Consider the following 15,326-nt stretch of genomic DNA (forward strand, 5'->3'; position numbering starts at 1 on the left):
TCCCAAGCCCGGATAAAGGAGGAGGGTTGCGGTAGGCCTGTGACAGCCAGCATAAAAACTTTGTCATATCCTATGAAAATTAACCAATATGAGAATTTCGTTGGGGCGTTCCCTACTGAGCGACGCGCTGTACTCTCTAGGCCCGGAGGCAGTGATAAATGTGAAAGGGTTGCTAGGTCGTCGCCCAGAAGCGACGCGTCACACCGGCGCCCGGGTGTGGTGTCAAATAGGCAAGGGTTCCCTCACTTTGTTGGACGGGTGGGGGTAAAGAAGTTAGTCCAAGACCATAAAATTAGGTTAGCCACTTGGAACATAGGGTCTTTAACTGGTAAGTTGGTAGAGTTAGTAGATGTTATGTGTAGGAGAAAGATTGATATTTTATGTCTTCAAGAGACCAAATGGGTAGGTGAGAAAGCTAAAGTGATAGAACCTTGGGGATATAAGATTTGGTATACAGGAATAAATAGGAATAGGAATGGAGTAGGGATTGTTATGAGTCGTCAGTTTATAGATAATGTAGTTGAGGTCCGTAGGAAGGGTGATAGAATTTTACTTATTAAATTAGTATTAGGTACGGATATTATTAATATTATTAGTGTTTATGCACCTCAAGTAGGTTTAGATGATTCCATTAAGCATCAATTTTGGGAAGTTTTAGATGGAGTAGTACAAGAGACATCTTATGGAGAAAAGCTTTTCATCGGCGGTGACCTTAATGGACATGTAGGCATTAGTAGGGATGGATTTGAGAATATCCATGGAGGCTATGGTATAGGAGAAAGAAATGAAAGTGGAGAAAGGATTTTAGATTTTTGTTTGTCCTATGATATGATCTTAGCAAACACTTGGTTTAGGAAGAGGGAGTCTCACCTAGTAACATTTAAAAGTGGGGTTAATACGAGTCAGATAGATTTTTTCCTACTTAGAAAGAGAGATAGAGGTTGTTGCATCGATTGTAAGGTTATACCAGGAGAAAGTGTAGCTACACAACATAGAGTCTTAATTTTAGATCTTAGAATTAGACAATGCCGCAAAAGGGATAGACATAGGATAGATCCTAGAATTAAGTGGTGGGCACTGAAAGGAGCTAAACAAGGAATGTTTGTAGAGCAGGTAGTTAAGGAAGTTGATTGGTGTCTCGAGGAGGATTCAGAATCAATGTGGAATAAGATAGCGGGTGGTATGAGAAAAGTAGCTAAGGAGGTATTGGGTGAGTCTAAAGGCGGTGCACCACTAGGTAAGGATACATCATGGTGGAACGAGGATGTCAAATTAACTATTAAGGTTAAAAGAGAGTGTTATAGAAATCTAAGTAAGAGTCGTGATAATGAGAATTTGGAGAAGTATATGATAGCAAAGAAGGAAGCTAAAAAAGTTGTTCGAAACGCGAGGGCTAAGGTATATAAGGAGGTTTATGACAAGTTGGATACCAAAGAAGGCGAGAAGGATATTTATAGGCTTGCAAAGATGAGAGATAGGAAATCGAAGGATTTGGGTATGGTTAGATGTATCAAAGATGAAACGCAAAGTGTTTTAGTCAAAGATGAGGAGATTAAGGAGAGATGGAAAGATTATTTTGATAAGCTATTTAATGATAGTCATGCTCAAGATCTTGGAGACTTCTCCATTCCTTTTCATGAGATAAATCGTGACTTCATGCGCAAGATTCAAAAGAAAGAAATTGCAGAGGCTTTGAAGAAAATGAAATCAAGAAGGGCAGTTGGCCCAGATGGTATACCTATCGAGGCTTGGAAATGCTTGGGAGAGAAAGGTTTAGAATGGTTGACAAATCTTTTTAACTTGATTTGGCGAACAAATAAGATGCCTAATGAGTGGAGGAAGAGTACTTTGGTGCCTTTATATAAGAATAAGGGTGATATACAAGATTGCACAAACTATCGTGGTATAAAACTCATGAGTCATACTATGAAACTTTGGGAGAGGGTGATTGAGTCTAGGGTGAGGAAGGTTGTCATGATATCGGAGAATCAATTTGGTTTTATGCCTGGAAGATCAACTATGGAAGCTATACATCTTCTTAGACAACTTATTGAAAGATATAGAGAGAGGAACAAAGATTTGCATATGGTTTTTATTGATTTAGAGAAGGCATACGATAGAGTACCTAGGGACGTTCTCTGGTGGACAATGATGAAGAAAGGTGTTTCTCTCAAGTACATTAGTATAATTAAAGATATGTATGAAGGAGTAGTAACCAATGTCCGCACTTGTGGAGGGGTGACAACCAATTTCCCGATAACGGTTGGGTTACATCAAGGATCTCCTTTAAGCCCTTTCCTATTTGCAATAGTGATGGATGAGCTTACGAGATCAATTCAAGAAAATGTACCGTGGTGTATGTTGTTTGCTGATGATATTGTTTTGATTGATGAGTCTAGAGCTGGGGTTAATGCTAAGTTAGAATTATGGAGACAGACATTGGAAGCTAGAGGTTTTAAGTTGAGTAAGAGTAAGACTGAATATATGGAATGTCGGTTTAGTAAGCAACGAAGTAGTGATGGGAGTGTAGTGAAGCTTGGTGAGCAAGATATACCGGTGAATGATTATTTCAAATATTTGGGATCCATCATTCAAAAGTATGGAGAAATTGATGGAGATGTAAATCATAGGATAAAGGTTGGGTGGATGAAATGGAAAAGTGCTACTGGAGTGCTGTGCGATCGTAGAATGCCATTGCGGTTGAAGGGAAAGTTTTATAGGACGACTATTAGACCCGCTTTACTATATGGTACGGAATGTTGGGCTGCCAAGAGACATCATATTCAAAAAATGAGTGTAGCTGAGATGCGGATGCTTAGATGGATGTGTGGAAATACAATAAAAGATAAGATTCGGAACGAAGAGATACGTAAGAAGGTAGGTGTTGCACCCATTGAAAATAAGATGCGAGAGAATCGTTTACGGTGGTTTGGACATATTCGGCGAAGGCCTAATGATGCTCCAGTTAGAAGGTTGGAGAAATGGGAAAATATATTAGTTAAAAGAGGTCGGGGTAGGCCTAGGAAGACTTGGATGAAGATGATAGGAAAGGATATGAATGCTTTGAACCTCACCGAGGACATGGCGTTGGATAGAAATGAGTGGAGGAAAAGGATTCATGTGGAAGACCCAAAATGAATTTCTTTTTTGGTTCATATCGCTGACCCCAATTGTTTTGGGATGAAGGCGTAGTTGTTGTTGTTGTTTGTAATGTGAAGGTAAAACATCATGTTGAAGTCAATTCTGAAAAAATAAACATGCTGGACATGATCACATGATCCAAATACTAGTTTTGCTTTTTAGAGATTTGGTTAGATCTACGTAAATCAAGCGTGAACCATCGTAAGTTAGGTTGGTTCATAACTACAATACAACCTAATTACTAAAATAACCTAAGGTGGAACACACCATCTTCTTCTTTATAAAAGATGGAAATAAGCTACGATTTATACCCGGTTATTTGACGTGGGTTCCGATCTAACGAATGGATCTCTCTCTCTCTCTCCAAACGAACCTGAGCCTTCCTTATCGACTCTCCTCCATTCAGCTATCAATCTCACCGCCATTCCTCATCCCAAATGAACCGCTCCTTCCTCCCATGTACCCATAGCAGTAATGGCATCATGGACTCCCTACTCTGCCACTATCACCCCCAACTCTGTTCGCTACCAACTTCAATTACCCAATAACCACAACGTGCCCACTCATCCAATCCCTTCAAAATTCAGGCAACGGCGCCACCACCACACACAATACAAGCGTGCTACCACTACCCACCTTCCCTTCTTATGTGTCACTGCAAGAGGCAAGCTCTTGCAAACCAATGTGGTGCCTGACGAGGAGCTTCATTGCAACGTCGTGCAGCAAACCAAGTTCTTGGTGTGCAGTGATAAATATGGCAGTATGGTCCATGAAGGTCAATTGTTTGTTGAAATTCCTGAAAGAAGCATGGCTTCGTGGAACACCATGATCCTCAACTATGCCAAAATGGGCAAAAACAAGGAAGTTCTGGATGTTTTTATTCAGATGCTCAAGAGCAATTTTGCACCAGATGAGTTCAGTTTTCCGAGCGCTCTGAAGGCTTGTGCTTCTCTGGAAGACTGTTTTATGTTTAGGCAGATGCACGGTGCGACGATAAAGTCGGGTTTGAACTCCCATGTGGTTGTTGGTAGCGTTCTGGTCGATGGGTATGCTAAAATTGGATCCATAAGTGATGCACTGTCAGTGTTTGTCAAGATTGATGAGAAAGATGTGGTTTCATGGAATGCAGCAATTGGCGTGTTTGCGCAGGCTGCTCTCTGGGAAGATGCTTGGGAAGCATTTCATGAAATGCTAAGAACTGGCACAATGACAGACCATTTCACTTGCGCTACTCTGCTCAAGGTCTGTGCTGCTTTGAGGTCCTCACAAAGAGGTAAGCAAATTCATGCAAAGGTCATCATCTGTGGCTATGCCACTGATGTTTTTGTGGCCAATTCACTCATTGATATGTATGGAAAATTTGGAGATCCTGGTGAAAGCACGTTAGTGTTTGACATCATGAGCATGAGGGACCAAGTGACTTGGAATACACTGATTTCTAGCTATTCCAATCTTGGGTATCCAAATGAAGCGCTCCTACTGTTTTTGAGGATGCAACAAGCAGGTTTCAGGACAGACCGGTTCAATCTTGGAAGCATTCTCATGGTGTGTTCAAGTTTGTCTGATACAAGAATTGGAAGAGCATTACATTGCTTCTTGTTAAGAAGATTGCTAGAATCAGACATGGTATTGGGCAGTGCATTGTTAGACATGTACTCAAAGAGTGGTAGGGTTGAAGAAGCTCAGACAGTATTCAATAGGTTAGAGCTGAGGAATGTAGTATCATGGAATTCAATGATTGCAGGATATGTCCACGATGGTCAAACACAAGAAGCTCTTGAAATTTATCATCAAATGATATTAAGCGATCTGAAACCAGATCAGTACACTTATACTGCACTTTTAACCCTCTGTGGTGATGAAGGAATTGAACACCATGGGAAGCAGATCCATGCTCACATTCTAAGAACAATTACCAAACAAAGTCTAATACTTGAATCCACACTGGTTGACTTTTATGCCAAATGTGGAAGATTGGATGATGCTTGCAAAGTCTTTGATAGAATGGATGAGAGAAATGCCTACTCATGGAATGCACTGATCGCTGGATATGACCAATATGGTGAAGCATTGGAAGCCTTAAATCTTCTAAGGCAAATGCAGTGTGCAGGCATCAAACCAGACTGTTTTTCTCTTGCTAGCACGCTCTCTGCTAGCAGCACCCTCGTGGACCTCGATAAGGGGAAGCAAGTTCATGCTTTCATTCTAAGAAACATGCCTGTGGAGCAAGGAGTTCTAGGATGCGCTCTCGTAGAAATGTATTCAAAGTGCAGAAACATGGATTATGCATGCAAAGTGTATGGTAACATCATAAAAAAGGATGTGTTCCTTCAGAATGTGATGCTTTCTGCATTTGTTGGCTATGATAGAATCAAAGAAGCTAGAGATTTGTTTGATCAAATGGAAGAGAGGAGTATTGTCTCATGTAACATAATGATCACAGGATACAACAAGCATGGGTCCGAGGATGAGAACTTTAGGCTCTTCCAAAGAATGAGAGAAGAGAACAGTGGGCTTGATGGTTCAACACTGGTTGTAATGCTTGATGCATGTGCCAGCATAGCAGCTCTTAGGCAGGGAAAACAGTTGCATGCATGCATTATTAAATCAGACAGTGATCAAGGGGTGATGCTTTATAGTGCTGTTGTTAACATGTATGCAAAATGTGGTGATATTGAGAGTGCTTATAGAATGTTTAGTGAGATGCCTGAGAAAAACATAGTTGCATGGAATGCAATGGTTTCTGGCTATGCAAAGCATGGATGCAGCAAGCATGTAATTCACCTCTTTAACAAAATGTGGCAAGAGGGTCTCTATCCGAATGATGTCACCTTTCTTTCAGTATTAACAGCCTGTGGCCACACTGGTTTGATTGAGGATGGCTTGAGAATTTTCATCTCCATGTTAGAGAACTTTAAAATTGTCCCCAGAATAGAGCACTATAATTGCATGGTTGATCTGCTTGCTCGTGCAGGTCACCTGGATCATGCCTATGATATCGTTAAGATGATGCCAGTTAAACCAGATGTTTTCACTTGGGGAGCATTATTGGGAGCTTGCAGAGTACATAATAATGTGGCTCTGGGAAAACTTGCAGCAGAGCACTTATTTGAGATGGATTCTGAAAACCCTGCACATTATGTTTTATTGTCAAATATTTATGCAGCAGCAGGAATGTGGAAAGAAGCGAAAGAAGTCAGAACACTGATGAAAAGTAGAGGTGTAAACAAGGATCCAGGAGTCAGCTGGACTGAAATAGATAACAAAATGCATGTTTTCCGTGCTGGGGATCATACACATCCCCAAAGCAAAGAGATTTATTCAATGTTGAAGCGTCTAACATTGAGAATGAAGGTCATGGGATACATGCCTGATGCAAATTTCGTACTTCGAGATGTGGATGATGCAAAAGCAGAAGACTACCTGCTTCACCACAGTGAGAGATTAGCCATAGCCTTGGGTCTCATTTATTTACCACCTAGTGCTACCATTAGAGTTTTTAAGAACCTACGGATATGCGGTGACTGCCACACTGCTACCAAACTTATTTCTATGATTACAAGCAGAGAGATCATCGTCAGAGATGCCAACCGATTTCACCATTTTAGGAATGGAATTTGTTCTTGTGGGGATTACTGGTAACGATTCCAGTTGTCTCTGTAGACTAAAGAATTCAAAAGATGTGCCAATGAGCAGTGATAAAGAAAATAAACTAATTGTACAACATAAAACAGATCTATGTGTCATGTAATAGCTAGTGTTTTTCTCAATTATTTAAAAGAACACACTGAGAAACCAGCCATCCTGTAATGCAGTTCATATGAAACAAGGTGAAGCCGAACAGCTCAAAATAAATTCTAATAACAGAGACAGAGAGAGAGAGAGAGATGCCATAAAAGGTTTATATAGACTTTAAGCAAAAAGGATTTTATATTCCTCTACCGCAAGCATGTGATTATAAATCCCTATGACTAGTAATCTTTTTATCTTTGATAAGAGGCAATAAGGAAGACTATGGTAAATGCTAAGCCAACTCTTTAACTTAGAATAACTTTAAAAGGGAAAAAATATATATGTGAATTATGACATCTCTCGTGTTGAGGATACTTTGGCTAAAGCAATAAGATCAGCATTATATGTTCTTTTCAAAATGTGTGTATATGTGGTTTTCCGGTATGAGTATGTAGGAAAAGATTATTTCTTTCACATTGTGAGAGTGTTATTCACTTATTGTTTGCATATTCTTGTGTTCAAATGACATGATTTCACCCATCATGCATCCTTCCATACATTCACATTCATATCATTGTCATTCACGCGTTCATGCATAAAGAAAAAAAGAAAAGTATGTGGCATATCATATCAAGTGCACAATCATGTACAATCATTCAAGCCATCAACCATCAATGCATGTTATGTTATGCACAAATGAGAAAGCAAAGCAAAACTAAGGAGTCATCCCCCCTTAACTCATTGACAGCACTTAGATTATTGCTCGTTGCCCTTTGGGTAGATCCACGCATTGTAGTATCTCGAGTTGAGGACCTCTGCCCGCTCCGCTCCACTCAGTGCAGGTACCGGTGGCCTACCTCAAGAAGTGCTCACTCCAAGTGTGGGAATCTAGATCTTGTGTCTGCAACTTCTCCTTGTAGAATACCATCAACGCCTTCATCTGGGCGTGCAATTCCTCCGTCATTGTCAGCTCATTCACAAGGATCCACGATTTCTCAAGGTACTCTATGTTTCCCTTTCTGCAAAAAGGATTTAAAAAAATCAGTGTCAACATCTAAAAAAAGTGGGTCTACGAGTATAAATAGGGTATGACCTACATTCTCCAATTATAAAAAGCAGAAAAAAAATGGAAAGAAAAGAGAAAGGTATATCGTATGCCAGGCTAGCCCGAAGCTCTATAAGCTAAGTTTGAGTAGTTACCTGACCCTCGTCAAAGGTTGCATCTCATGTTCGCTGAGACTCCTCCAAGACAACACTCAAATCTGCCACAGTAGACCTCAGCTCAGCCACCGTTAAGGATGGCAGTGGACTGAGGCGAAAGCCGGGGACAAGGTCTCCACCCTTGCCCCGTCTTAAAATTCTGCCCTCCATCCCCTCACAGGTTTTAATTTTAACCTCCATCCCCGTTTCATGTCCTCTATCCTCGGTCCAAACGGGGCGAGGCGAGGCCCCATTTCTCCCCTATCCACTGTCATCCTTAAAGGTATTTTAGTTATTTTACTAACGGGGATTGGGGGCAGAGCGGAGGAAAGCGTAAGTCCATCTCCGCCTCCATCCCCTCATGGGTTTTGATTTTAACCTTCATCCCCTCCTCCATCCCCGTTTCATGTACTCCATCCTTAGTCTAAACGGGGCAAGGCGGGGTGGGGCCACGTTTTCCCCTGGTCCACTGCCATCCCTAACCACCATCGCTAGCTCCAACTGAGCCTCTTCTAGCTCAGCCTGCACCCTCTCCAGAATAGGGGACCGCTCAGACAAGGCATCCTCTAGATTATGAGTTCCCGCCTCAATCATCTCCCTTTCTTCCTGTTGAGAAAGAAAAACAGCAAGTCTCGCCAATCAAATCATAGACATCAAAAAAAATAAGGAATTCAAATGTCATTTGTTGGCATTAGGGCCAATAAACAAGATGAGCTGCTGGTGGCGTGCTCGTTCAAATATATAATAAATATATTTTATATCATATTTTGTAGATGGTAGAAGTACAAGCAATAAGTTAAAGAGTTTAAATCCTATTGCTTACAGTTTTGAAACAATGCTTTTGTTTTGTAAATGGGCCAGTTTGAGCCTGGCTAGGTAGTTGAGTCCAAATTGTATCATTTGTAATGTTGAAACATGTATGTTTCTTAAAAAACGAGCCAAATCTAGCTCGGTTCGTCTAATTCTGGATTGCCATGAGCTTGAGCTCAGCTCGGCTGATCACCACAAGAACAAGCTGAGCTTGGACACATGTTCCGTTAGTTAGGCTTGTTTGCCAGCCTTATGCATCATGACATTGTTGCACCTACAATATTGAAATTCTGTAATGTTATTGCTAAGGGGAGTCATACAAGGATGAACAAGCCCAGTAACCTGTAAAAGGGAAAAAAGCATCAACTTCTTCAGAACCGGCAAACAATAGTTGGATTTTAGAAACCCATTCTTTCATGCGCACCAAACGTTTATAATTGAAAAAAAATGCATGTTCGCATGTATTTGTGCATTCCGTATTGAAATTGCATGTGTCCGTGTCTAGGAGACATTTGGACAAAATCCTCCCAGTGGCATTACGGGCTTACCAACGGCATCTGAAACCTGTTGGTGGCAGAGGGTAGCGTCGTGAAATGTTAAGGTGTCGCATGGGGAGTAATGAACTGAAAATTGGTGATGATGATGTTACGTGGCTTGGGCCTCTTTTTCTTTTTTTTTATAGGCAAGCTGGGGTTAGGCAAGCCCTACCAGTTATACAATGATACCATTGGGATTCGAACTTGCAATGTTCCAACACAAGGTGGCGTGCACTAGCTGCTCCTGCCAGAGGAGTCCCCGCAAAGCAGGTTATATGTCCCCCCCCCCCCGAACAGGGCATCTCATGCTCAGGGGTTCCAAAAAGCACCACGTATTTAAGACTGTGCATCTCGTATCCCCATGTTTGTCAGCATTAATTAGCATTGAAATTTGATGCGATTGCAAAGACTTAATTACTCTCTCCTTTATTGGTGCCAAAAAAAATAATGATTGTAGAAAAAGAGTGATTGTAAAGACTTAAGTGACCCGAAGATGATTATTTAAGACCCAGTCTCTGCACTGCAGGATTATCTGAGAAAAAAATCTCTCCTGGAGGAGGCCATGAACCTCAACCCTCTCACTCTCTCTCTCATTTCTCTTTCTGCTTCTATGCACATCCAACAAAAGATCCTACATTGCTCCATCAAGCACCGATTGACCTGCACATTGACTGTTGTGGAGCCTGATTCAGAGTTTTTACCCTTACAGGAGGAGGGTTTGGGGGCTCCTCCCAGCGTGGGTAGCATCATTCAACTAAATGAGTTGTGGATCCTGATTCAGAGTTTTTACCCTTACAGAAGAAGGGTCTGGGGGCTCCTCCCAGTGTGGGTAACATCATTCAACTTAAAGAGTTGTGGAGCCTGATTCAGAGTTTTACCCTTACAGAAGAGGGGTCTGAGGGCTCCTCCCAGCGTGGGTAGCATCATTCAACTTGATGAGTTATGGAGCCTGATTCAGAGTTTTTGCCCTTACAGGAGGAGGGTTTGGGGGCTCCTCCCAGCGTGGGTAGCATAGTTTTTGCCCTTACAAGAGGGGGGTTTGGGGGCTCTTCCCAGCGTGGGTAGCATCATTCAACTTGATGCACTGCAGGATTATCCGAGAAAGGAATCCCCCCCGGAGAAGGCCGTGAACATCAACCCTCTCTCTCTCCCTTCTCTTTCTACTTCTGTGCACATCTAGCAGACAATCCTACACTGCTCCATCAAGCATCGACTGACCTGCAAACTGACTCTAGCATGGTTCAACTTGATGAGTTGTGGATCCTGATTAAGAGATTTTGCCCTTACAGGAGGGGGGTTTGAGGGCTTCCCCCGGCGCAATAAAGTGCTTTGTTTAATCATGGTGCTCATGTTTCCTTCGGTTGTTTCTTGCTAAAGGTTTTTGTAACACCCTTTCTTACGATTTTTCTATTTTTTTTCTGGTTTGAAGACGGTGACTTCTGAAAGTTACCGTTCAATTTCAGGAAATGAACTTGTTACAGAACTAGAAATTCTGTAATCAGTTTCAGTTTTTTATATACTTGAAATATCAAATAAATATATAAAGTTATAAAAATTTTCAGATATAAACTAGACAAATAAAGCAAAAAAACCCTTTTTACAGATTTGAAAAATGATCTTCCGTTGGGGAGATATGACTCTTGCAAAATAAACTAAAAACATGAGTAACTCAAACAATATAAAGTTTGACAGGGTCTTGGTTTTCGACCAAAAATATGTATGAAATTACCATAAAAATTGTTGAAAATTAACAAAAATAAACTAGACTCAATAACGAAGATGCCGCTTTTTACGAATCGGAAATCCAATCTTCGGTTAGAGAGATACACTCCCGACAAGTTGGTCTTGATTCAAATAGCGATTTACGCGTGACGACTTAGTGAATAACACTACAAATCGCTATTCAGTAAGTCGTCACGCATAAATCGCTATTTGAATCAAGACCAACTTGTCAGGGGCGTATCTCCCTAACTAGAGATCAGATTTTGAATCCGTAAAAAGCAGTGTCTTTATTATTGAGTCTAATTTATTCCTGTCAAGTTTTAGCAATTTTTATGGTCATTTGTTTTCCCATTTTGATTAAAAACTAGACCCCCATTATTTTGCATTATTTAAGTTGCACATATTTTTAGTTCATTTTGCGAGAATCATATCTCCTCAATGAAATATCATTTTCCAAATCTGTAAAAAGGGTTTTCTTTCTTTATGTGTCTAGTTTATATCTGGAAGTTTTTATAACTGTTTATAAATATTTTATATTTGTTAAAATTCAGAATTGGTTACAGATTAATCTTATTTAACCATGATTAAACAAAATAGTTCCGGTTTTTTATATATTTGAAATATCAAATAAATATATAAAGTTATAAAAATTTCCAGATAAAAATTAGACAAATAAAGCAAAAAAAACCTTTTTACAGATTTAAAAAATGATCTTCCGTTGAGGAGATATGACTCTTGCAAAATGAACTAAAAACATGAGTAACTCAAACGATATAGAGTTTGACAGGGTTTTGGTTTTTGACCAAAAATAGGTATGAAATTACCATAAAAATTACTGAAAATTGTCAAAAATAAACTAGACTCTATAACGAAGATGTCGTTTTTTACGGATCGGAAATCCGATCTCCGGTTAGGGAGATACGCACCCGACAAGTTGGTCTTGATTCAAATAGCGATTTACACATGATGGCTTACTGAATAACACTACAAATCGCTATTCAGTAAGTCGTCACGCTTAAATCGCTATTTGAATCAAGACCAACTTGTCGGGGGCGTATCTCTCTAACCGAAGATCGGATTTCAAATCTATAAAAAACGGTGTCTTTCTTATTGAATTTAGTTTATTCCTGTCAATTTTCAGCAATTTTTATGGTTATTTGTTTACCCATTTTGATTAAAAACCAGACCCCTATTATTTTGCATTATTTATATTGCACATATTTTTAGTTCATTTTGCGAGAGTCATATCTCCCCAATGAAATATCATTTTCCAAATCTGTAAAAAGGGTTTTCTTTCTTTATGTGTCTAGTTTATATCTAGAAATTTTTATAACTGTTTATACATATTTGATATTTTAAATTTGTTAAAATTCAGAACTGGTTACAGATTAATCTTATTTAACCATGATTAAACAAAATAGTTCCAGTTTTTTATATATTTGAAATATCAAATAAATATATAAAGTTATAAAAAATTTCAGATATAAACTAGACAAATGAAGCAAAAAAACCCTATTTACAGATTTGAAAAATGATCTTCCGTTGGGGAGATATGACTCTTGTAAAATGAACTAAAAACATGAGTAACTCAAACGACATAGAGTGTGATAGGATCTTGGTTTTCGACCAAAAATATGTATGAAATAACCATAAAAATTTCTGAAATTAACAGGAATAAACTAGACTCAATAAGAAAGACACCGCTTTTTACGGATTTGAAATCCGATCTCCGGTTAGGGAGATACGCCCCCGACAAGTTGGTCTTAATTCAAATAGCGATTTACGCGTGATGGCTATAGCGATTAACACTACAAATTGCTATAGTCGTCACGTATAAATCGCTATTTGAATCAAGACCAACTTGTCGGGGGCGTATCTTTCTAACCGGAGATTGGATTTCAAATCCGTAAAAAACAGTGTCTTTTTTATTGAGTCTAGTTTATTCCTGTCAATTTTCAGCAATTTTTATAGTCATTTCATACCTATTTTTGGTCAAAAACCAAGACCCTATCACACTCTATATCGTTTGAGTTACTCATTTTTTAGTTCATTTTGCAAGAGTCATATCTCCTCAACGGAAGATCATTTTTCAAATCTGTAAAATGCATTTTTTTGCTTTATTTGTCTAGTTTATATCTGGAAATTTTTATAACTTTATATATTTATTTGATATTTCAAATATATAAAAAACCGGAACTATTTTGTTTAATCATGGTTAAATAAGATTCATCTGTAACCAATCCTGAATTTTAACAAATTTAAAATATCAAATATGTATAACCAGTTATAAATTTTAACAAGTTGATCCTAATTCGGGTAGCGATTTACAACGATTTGCTTACTGAATAACACTATAAATCGCTATAGCGATTTGCGGAAGACCAACTTGTCACCCTGTTGTGGTGACAGGGTTGTGGTTTTTGACCCAAAATTTGGCATCGTGAATTTAGGATTTAATCACCTTTTATTAGAATGGTGCTTGTGTCATTCGTGTTTCACCATAGTGTTATTGAAAATGAAAAATAAAAATACAACATATTGATTATGAAAAATGAAAAATTAAACTACATGCTCATTCATTCTAATCTAAGCATAAAGTAAACTTTTCATTAATTGATTTATTACAACATTTGAATTAATACACCAATTGAAAAAGAAATAACAAAAATAGAAAATCCTGCAAAATGAGTAAACTTGTTAGAAATAAGTATAAACCTTTATGGATTTTTCCTCAAATATTGAAAAATTGAAGAATACATCCAAAATTAGCCTTTCATGCCTCAAAGATAAAGAAAATTAAACAAAATAAACATATATGATGGATGATTTTGTGAAAGCATTTGAAAGATCATTTTTAGATAGATGGGAGTCTTAAACAATTGAAGTTTAGCTTAAAATGAATTTATGGACTCACATCTCAGTAAGAAAGCACTCCCTTTTTACAAAATATCAAAATCATTTCTGAAACTAGAGTTATAATCAAAACATCAGAGCATTAATTTCAGAAACAAAAAATTAGATTTTAACAGACAGGTTTCAGTAAACTGGATATTGCAGAGGCTAAACAGACCCAATTTCTCCCAAATTTGAAGGAGAAGTTTCTTAACTCAATCATAAAACCAACCCAATTTACAGAATTGAAAAATCGATTTTGGTTTGAAAATGGCGACTTCAAGAAGTCACTGTTTCCAAACAGGAAATGAACCTGTTACAGAATTTAAAATTCTGTAACTAGTCTCGGTTTTTAACAGGTTTAAAATATCAAATGAGCATAAAAAGTTATAAAATTTTCCAGATATAAACTAGACACATAGAGGAAAAAAACCCTTTTTACAGATTTGGAAAATGATCTCCCATTAGGGAGATATGACTCTTACAAAATGAACTAAAAATTGTGTCATTCAAATAAGACAAACTGATAGGGGTATGATTTTTTATTCAAATGGGATATCAAATGACCATAAAAATCGCTGAACATTTACAGGAATAAACTATACTTCATAACAAAGACACCATTTTTTACGGATTTGAAATCCGATCTCTGGTTAGGGAGATATGACCCTGACAAGTTGGTCCTAATTTTGGTAGCGATATACATCGATTTGTATCGCAAATCGCTGTAGTGTTTAGCGAAAAACACTACAAATCGCTATAGCGAGGTCCAACAACACTATAAATCATTGTGGGTCTCGTTAGAGATCCGAAAACACTATAAATCCTAGTTAAAAGATCAGACAACACTATAAATCGTTGTAGGGGTCGTTGGAGACCTAAAAATATTATAAATCGTAGTTAAAAGACCAGACAACACTATAAATCGTTGTAGGGGTCGTTGGAGACCCGAAAATACTACAAATCATAGTTAAATGACTGGACAACACCATAAGTCGTTGTAGGGGTCGTTGGAGACCTGAAAATACTACAAATCGTTGTTAAAAGACCAGACAACACTATAAATCATTGTAGGGGTCGTTGGAGACCAAAAAACACTACAAATCATAGTAGGGACACATTAGAGACCCAAAAAAATCATAACAATAATTTGCTGAAGAATATTGTCAATCAAATAGTGATTTGTTGAAGGAGGGCTACAATAGTCATGATATGGGGGCCAAAATCAGAACATTTATAAAATCTGGATACAGAGTTCTGGTATTAAATCAAAATAAAATAAAAATTGATCAT

The 15,326-nt window shown here is 38.4% G+C and overlaps 1 pseudogene; it reads left to right on the forward strand.

Moving 5' to 3' along the window:
- Nucleotides 1-3,615: 3,615 nt before the first annotated feature.
- Nucleotides 3,616-6,895, forward strand: LOC149841021 (pentatricopeptide repeat-containing protein At3g12770 pseudogene; annotated as a pseudogene).
- The last annotated feature ends 8,431 nt before the right edge of the window (nucleotides 6,896-15,326 follow it).

The sequence above is a fragment of the Nuphar pumila genome, chromosome 4 (genome assembly GCF_984573655.1).
Source record: "Nuphar pumila chromosome 4, dmNupPumi1.hap1.1, whole genome shotgun sequence".
Lineage (NCBI taxonomy): Eukaryota > Viridiplantae > Streptophyta > Magnoliopsida > Nymphaeales > Nymphaeaceae > Nuphar > Nuphar pumila.